Source organism: Trachinotus anak, unplaced genomic scaffold (genome assembly GCF_046630095.1).
Source record: "Trachinotus anak isolate AG129_WGS33_773 ecotype Australia unplaced genomic scaffold, CSIRO_AGI_Tana_v1 ptg000010l, whole genome shotgun sequence".
Lineage (NCBI taxonomy): Eukaryota > Metazoa > Chordata > Actinopteri > Carangiformes > Carangidae > Trachinotus > Trachinotus anak.
Genome location: NW_027273861.1, coordinates 16701249 through 16709609, shown reverse-complemented (window position 1 = coordinate 16709609; position 8361 = coordinate 16701249). Strand labels below are relative to the sequence as shown.

General features: G+C 37.2%; 1 long non-coding RNA gene across 11 annotated transcripts in view; it reads left to right on the top strand.

Annotated features, from left to right (window-relative positions):
• The first annotated feature begins 1 nt into the window (after window position 1).
• The window catches only part of LOC139627230 (uncharacterized), a 104786-nt gene continuing 96426 nt past the window's right edge, over window positions 2-8361 (top strand). For 2 of the 11 annotated variants that reach the window (XR_011692530.1, XR_011692532.1), the window contains exons 1-2: window positions 7-233; window positions 728-799. This is a non-coding gene — a long non-coding RNA (uncharacterized lncRNA). Of the gene's footprint in view, window positions 234-727; window positions 800-8361 lie in introns of all 11 variants that reach the window. The other 9 variants (XR_011692535.1, XR_011692534.1, XR_011692528.1 and 6 more) reach the window with 8 other exon arrangements.

The following is an 8361-nucleotide window of genomic DNA, read 5'->3' as shown; positions in this document are numbered from 1 at the left end:
TTCGTGCAGCGAGTCCACGACCACGTTTATACATTTTCTTCGACTAGTTCCGCCCTGTTGAAGGAGAAACTGCTCTCCCGAAGTGGAATAATTTACAAGACAGGAGTGAAAAAAAACAAACAAAAAAACAAACAAACAAAAAAAAAAACAACAACTGAGGAACTTGGAGAATTTTGTCATCCTTTCACTTACTCTTACTCTCAAATGATGTAAGATGAGAACAAAGTATCAGGGTAAGTAAACGGCCCATTGAAGAGAAAATAGAAAAAAGTCATGGAGAGCTTTTGTGCTCCTCTGCTGAGTGTTAGCTTGTTTTTTTACCTTCTAGCTCTGCAGCTGTAGCAGCTTACACAACTAGCTAGGTAGGTTTAATATACAGTCTATGGTAGGAGCCCCCAGTTGTCCCCCCTTCACCACACCTCCCCCTCTGACTGTGTGGGAGTTTTGAGTGACTGCGCCTTCACAAAGTGACATTGTTGCTCTTTACAGAGAAATGTGTAATGTTTGTAATCTAAATGCTGTAACTACAACAAGCACTTCAACTGTGATGCTGCAGTTACAGGAAATGCTTTTGCTGTGACTGTGACTGAATGCGGGAAGTACTTTTACCCCGTGGTAGTGGTACTTTTACTTCAATCAAAAGTTTACAGTAAAAAGAAAGCACTGAGCAGTAATCCCTGTTAAATTGACCTGATTTCCTTTTTGCTGTGTTGTGTTTTGCTGCCAGGAATCAAGTGGAAAGCATAAATGGACAAAAATGTATTGGACCGTTTGCAGGCGACCAGCATTATGCCAGAAGGTAAGTCTAAAAACTCATAAAAAGACACAGCTACCGATCAGAGAAAGTTGTTCTGTGGAGACCTTGACCTTGAATGTCTGAGTATTTGAAAATAAACTAGAAAATGCGCTCAGCAGACTGCATATCTTTGCCAAGGCCACTACCAGACACCAGACTTAAGAGAAAAAAATTAAAATTCATGGTAAATGATGTGGATCTGCCCCAAAAGTTAATGGGTTCTTCCCTGTGGTTCTCCCTGGCCTATGCCCCATCTCTCCACCCAGTATGGTGCACATTGGTTCAAATTGAGTTTATTGTTTTTTAACTAATAAACAAATACAAATTCTTCAGTGAGAACAATGCTGAGCAAATGTTTAAAATTGTGTGAGGTATTTACATGAAAATGTAGCAAATCAACTACTGGTGGGAGGAGTAAAAAGTACTATGGGGATTACGTTAGATACAGTGAAGTCAGTAGCCTGTGGGTCTGATTAACAGCTGCAGGATTAAGGAAAGCAGAAATGCAACCATAACTGCACAGAAAACAAGGAGATGTAGAGAAGCTGCAGGTAGTAGTGTAAGAGAGAAAAAAACAACATGAAAACTAAAGTGCACAACAGAACGATAAAAAGAGTGCTTTATACAGTAACTATTGCCTAGCATGACGCAGTGTCTCACAGGTTTAGTGTGTTCAAGATTTGAGAGCATTTCTCCTGATGAGTTTATTTATCAGGACTCTAAAACTCGCCAAGCTAGTTTCCTAGAAAACGAAAGTAGCAGGAACTGCATTCATATCGTTTTGTATAAACTGTAATTATGAGCACCACAACTGGCCAGGACAGCCGCTGACTTGAGGTTCTGAGTGTCAGGTATTGGGAACTTCTGATTTTTGGTAAAAGGAATTACAGACATGGAAAAAGTGTTGGTAAAATACCACTGCCAGGTACATCATCAAAATAAGATCCAAAACATCCCGTGCAATCAGATCCGCTCATCTTATAAGAGTTACATACACTGTTTACATCTGGTTTCACTTACTGCTACAAATACATAGCACAATTGTAGTAGCTATTTATCTGTGATGACTACAAGGTTACGCATTCTCACAACTTTGCGCGAATGCAGCAGAAATACAAGAACTACAGCTGTGTCCCAGAACCACTCCCTCTTAACTACACTGTGCACTATATTTACTATATGTTTTATAATGTCTACTCAAAAATTCCCACAATAGGCACTTTCCACAGGTGTACATAATAAAGTTATTCATGGCTAAATTATATTCACTGGTCCTAGTATTGTGAACATTGGTCACTATCGGACAAGCTTAATTGGACATTTGAATACAACAGAGCCATCAGTAAGTTGAAATGCCTGCTGTGAAAAAGGCCTGGATGCGTGCTGTGAAAAAGTATTATCTGTTGCATTGACTTTCCGCTAACAGTCCCGCAGTGCCATCGATCACGTTCTAAAGATGCACAGATGTTTTGTAGATTTACAAATGTGTGACATTACACCTGTCTGATTACACAAATTGAACGTAAGTGTCTGAAATCACACTTTACTGCACTCTTAAACTACTGAGTGCCAATCATATAGGGAGTAATACATGACTGAATAAGTGAGTTAATTTAGACACTGCTTATATTTAGCTTTATACACCTATGAAAAGCAAAATCAAATATTGTTCTTTGACCGCTTTCTTTTTACAACAAGTTAATTTCCGTAAATGAAACCTCCACTTTTTTCAGACATGGATTATAACAGCTTGCAGATGTAATAGTACTGCCATCAATACATGTAAAACAACATTCTCTCTAACATGACATAGTAGCCCTTTAGAGTGAAGTGAAGTTTAGTTTTGTGTCTTCACTGTAAACATGAGAGCAGTCCTGAAGTCCAGCATGTCCAGAAGTTGTGATGTTGAAGTGTGTCTGGCCATAAGTGTTTCTTCACCGCCCACACACTAGATTCTTCCCATAAAAGTTGAGATACAGTGGAAAAACGGGGGTTCGGCTTTGGGTTCAAGCAGCTGCCTGGTGGTCAGGAGTCAGGTTAGCGCCTGCTTCCTCTCACATCCAGACAACAGGAACAAAGCAGCAGACAGCATTTTTCCCCTCAGCTAGGGAGTGTGCCCCAGAGCTGACATAGTTTATATGTAGAGTGAAGGGCCTGATTGTTCTATAACTTATTCTAAATATTAAGTTCGTCTCTGAGTTTTGCCATCTTTCACCTTTTTTAACTCATCAAGTTTAAGTGGAAACATAGTGTTTAACTCTTGGTTTAAATGTCACTGTAGAGATAGCTGAGAGAGATTTGACTACACCAAGGATGTAGTGGGCCATTAAATGCTGTGTTTACAGAGTAAAATAATAAATCAAATAACAGTGCTGAGTGTACTAGTGGAGGGCGGATTTCTGAAATGGTAACATCTGGACTCTTCAAACTTTTATCCGCTGATTTTGCAAACAGCTTTTGAGCCACAAGTGGCCAAAAGCCTGCGTGCTATTTACAGACTAATGTGACAGAGCCAAACAGCAAGCATCCAAACAGTGATACGTCAATCAAGTTCAGCTTCAGAGAGTCAAGGTCTTCAAAGCCACACATTTCCATCGGTTACACAGGAGCACTCGAGGCCAGTGAAGCTACTAGTTGCTAAATTGTGCCTGGAAATATCTGACAGGTTTTAATAACACACTTGAAACCACTTGGCGTGAATGCAAAAATAATTGGGTGGGTCTTCCAGATCAAAGTTCCTGCGTGTGATTATGAGGGAGTGAAATGGGGTCATTTGTCTTGGTCTGCAGTTTGGACAAGTGGTGTTCTGTGCAACCGACCAACACAAAGTCCATAATAAAAAGGTACTTAATTTCACATAGTTGAGAGGAGAACTGCAGTTCATTTATAATAAAAGAAAAAAAAAGGGGGCTCAATAATATTTTTGCAACCTAACTTTAGTTTGACAAGTTCAAATCCAAGTCAGTACAGAGTAAATTACAGTGGTTTTCATGTACAAAGGCATGCAGAGAGTACTTCTCCAAGTTCAGATTTTCATGTCCTCTGTATCCACATAGAATATTCAGCTCCTGTTAAAGGTTCTGTAAATGATCACCACGGCCGCTTTATGTCCTACTAGACCATAAGAATCTCAGGCAAAATAAACACTTCTTCCGCCACACCTCGGGCCTCCATTCAACAGGTCATTTTAAAACGGTGTTTTAAAATGAAAACGATCTCTGTCCAGATGACCGTTTTAGCTCTGCATCAGAAGCTATCTCTGTCTACACTAACACACCTGAAAATGCAAACATACATGACCACTCATGTACACTGGGCATGCGCAAGCCGGTGTAAACAGGAAGCAGATTGTCTACTCTGCAGTTGATTAGTTGCACAAAATACTACGAATGAGAAAGAGCAAAGGCAGTGAAGCATTAAGATGCAGAATTTAACAGCTGCTAGCAAAGAGAACAAGTTCAGTAATGCTTGTAAATCATTATCCATGTTGCTTTTACCACTGGTAGTCAAGGCTGGTAAGACCCAATCAGGGAGCAATTGTGTCTACATCATCGTTTCCAAAGGTCTCTATTTTTGCATATGCACTGATTCTACTTTCTACATTGTGAAAAATGTAATTGTTGTTGTTTAATGTTATTTTATAGTTGAGAAAAGTTGAGACAGTTGAGTTGAGAAAAAGATGAAGGAAGGATATCAGTGTCTGATCTTCAAATTAAAAATAGGGTATTGTATTTTGTAGTTTTAAGGTACAGTACATTGGTTTTAAGTATTGTGCTATTTGGTGTCCTGAAAGTAGTGAAAATATCAAATGCATGCTTATGAAAGTTAAAATAATGCATACAATCGACACATATTAGAGACTAAGTAATTCATTAAGTACAATTTTTTTAAAGTATTTGTTACTTTCATATACATGCAGTCTTTGTACATGGATTTCCACATTCATTTTATTTTCTACTGTGTGACTCCTGCAGACCTTATGACCCTCTATCTGTATCTGTCTCGTCTTTTATTGGAGTTAATTGAGGGGAACAAATCATTTACATGAAATTACTGGATGTGACATGTTTCCTGATCCCTATAAAACTGTTAAATGTACAAAATAATGCAATGCAATTTTTCTTTTTTTTTTTTTTTTTAAATAAAACTGGTCATGGTCCTGCATTTCTATAAGTACTTGCACGTAGCAAAAGACAGTTGCTTTTTGTGCTCATTGCACTATTGGAAAATACTGAAATATTATATAACTTTACTCTGTATATATGACATAGACTTTGTTCTGTGTCAATTCTACATCTGGACTTGAATTTGAAAAAGGAGCAATTTCTTCAAAGATTGGGTGCAATTTACAAATGAATTTCCTTCACACCCGACTGCTTCATAGAAGCATTTGTCCTGACTCAGATTGAACACAGTTGAATGATCCTATACATATTCCTGACTTCTTTACAAGACAATGTTTTCCATTTTCTCTCATACAGAAGTGTAAAATTTCCATGTTCTCAGGTGCAACAAGTGTTACTGATTGGCCTTTTTTTTTTGTGCCACCAACCTCTTGTTAGGTTACCAACTGGAACAAAATGACACTGGAAGGAGCTTGTGCTCTTTCGAGGATAAAGGGGATCCTTTTGAGGTGACAAAGCTTTCCACTGCCACTTTTCGCCAATGCACAAAATAAAATGATCAGTATTTCTTTTACGTGATGTTTTTCAACGATATGCAAATAGAATTAATTGCTGAATAACAATGGAAAGTAAACTGATCAATAAATCAAAAACAATTACGGCAAATATATTTAGTACAATTTTAATATAATGGGGATTACTCTCGGTAGATCTCATCTAAACTCTGACAAATGTTTTAGATTATCTTTTCTTTGCACATTTTATCAATATATGTAAGTAGGGCTGCAACTAGGGCAGAGATATTATCGTAATTGCAATATGGCCAAGTACAATATCAAAATCTTTGCAGCTGCAATTTTTTAATGGCAAAATGTGTCACAGTATACCATAAATGAAGCATTATCTCATCATCATCATCATCATCATCATCATCATCATCATCATCATCATCACATCATCGCTTTTATATTTCTTTCAGTGAAAATGAAATGCAGAAATTACCATTCCCACTAAAATCGTGACTCATATTGCACTCACAAGATCTCCCAAAAATAATAGCAATATGAATTTCTTTTAGTCGCATATAATAAATCATTTCAGAACTTGGAACCAAAGAATGTTTAGCAATTAGACTGAATAAATTATTTAAAAGATGAATCCGTTATTGACCTTGTTACCTATTAGTTTTCAATGAACTGTTCCAACTCTACTGTTGAGCGGAAATAAAATTTAAATCACTTTTCATGTGAGGTGTACTTGCGTTAACCCTCAAATCCCATATCAGTTATGAAGCTGTAAATAAAACAACATGGTCATATTATAGTTTTATATTAATGTTATAGATATAAACTTTTTCTTGTGAACTTATTGGATTGTATTGTGAGTGCCAGTATTTAAGATACAGTTATTTAACCATTAGTGGATGCATAAATGCAAGCACATATAGTCTCTCACATATGACCTCATACACCTGCCATTCACACTTCCAAAATTACTACATGTTATGATGTTAAAAACTGCATTGATACGGCCTGGCATGATGTGTTCTAACCTTTGGTGTGATTGATTTATGCAAAGCTAAAGGTGAGGCCATTAGTTTCTGGTATGCGATTCCTCTGTGAGGCCAATTCTGAATTTATAAAATTTCAAGGAGGTCTGATAATTTAATTTGGAGTGCCCTTTTATAGGTTAGGTCACCTGCAGTGCGCCCTGCAAATTGAATAAAGAACAGTAATAGAAAACAGGATGTCAGGTGGGCTCCCTGCTTATAAAATCATTAACAACTGTGTGTCTTTTCTCATAAAGGAGCCCATTTATTCTGAGGAGGAAATGTTATGAAAGTGTAGGGAGCAACTCAATTTATTTTTCATTAGGAATTAACTCAGGAGAATCACTGAGAGGGTTAATGGCTGTATATGTACATCAGCAGTGTGAACTAATAGGTTTGAGACAAACCTGTTCAAAAGACTGCTGTATATTTCTTGTAACTAATCCTCTCACATTGTGTGCATTTTTAGTAAGTTGATGTCGTCACATGTAGTATTCATGATACTGTATGCGCAAGAGCATGTATAACAATTAATATATAATGGATTAATTGCTTGAATATCAACAATTAATGGTGACACTTAAAATATTACTTCTTAATTTTATTGTAAATTCTATTTCTATAAATTCGTCTTTGCTGAAAAGAGGGAGGATAAGCGACAGAAAGAGACGGAACCCCCTACACTGGTCTCCTGCTGGTGGCTTTGTTTGGGTCATATCAGAATAATGCAGCAGCTAGGTCAAATCCTCTCCGTCCTTAACAGACTTCCACTGAGCTCCTCTCAGCATGACTCAGGCCATGTACCGCAGGAGGTAGAAAACCCTGCCTAATCCCTTCAGTGCTTTTACAAGTATCTATATTTCCTCACTGAGGAGATCTGAAGATTACTGCTACAGCCCATGTTTCTGTGGACAATGAGTTATTATTGTACCCACATGGTGGTTTTTCACAGGCCCAGCAATCTGTTTTATGGCCCAGGCAGCTTTTGTGCCATGGATCTTGGGAATACAGTACAGTATGTGTTACAGCAGCTGCACAACTCGAAGCAATTCTTGTTCCTGTTTTTGGTTCACAGGTAAATGTTACCTACCACCACTTTAGTTTGGAGTATTTTGTTCAGTACTTTTTAAATGAAATATTAAAAAAGTTGTGAAAGTATTCCTTTTTAATAGAGCAAGTTTTTTTGGGAATAGAATTTTGGCAAAGTTATGACATTTGACAAAGTTAAGCTGAATTATAAGTTGACAGGGAGTGAGTTCCTGCTTTGAGTAGTTTTAGACCCTCGGCCAAGACATTGGATGTGTATGGAAAGCGGACCTGCTTCATTATTTTTTACCACATACTTGCAGTGTTGGGTGAAATCTCCAACTTACAGCCCGACAAATACTGGATTGTTTCGGCCAATAATGATATCAATATTGGAGAGTTAAATAAAAAAACAAAAAAACAAGATTTTAAAAGAAAAAAAAAAGTTTTATGAGCCAGAAATTGATAAAGAAACATTTTTAATAAGGAGCTCCTAAATTTGATACATGTGTACTAAGACCTGACATTTTACAGTTGAAAAATAAACTTAATAAACTACATAGAGATGTATCTGTGAGACGCTAATACAGGTCTGGCCAAATTATCGGTCAGGCTTCAGTCCAAATGATGATAGGAATAATAGAAAGAAGCCTGCTGTCATTTTAGATAAACAAACGTCTGTTGATCAGGCAATGATGCAAAATTACACAGTAATTCAGCCCTTAGGCTCAATATACAGAGACCCCTGTATGTTTAAATGCAGGGAAACCAGAGCCAACGATTAGTCGATTAGTAGATTTAATCAACAGAATCTACAGTTCAACAGGAAATTAATTGGTCGTCAGTTTAATTGAATATTTACTGGG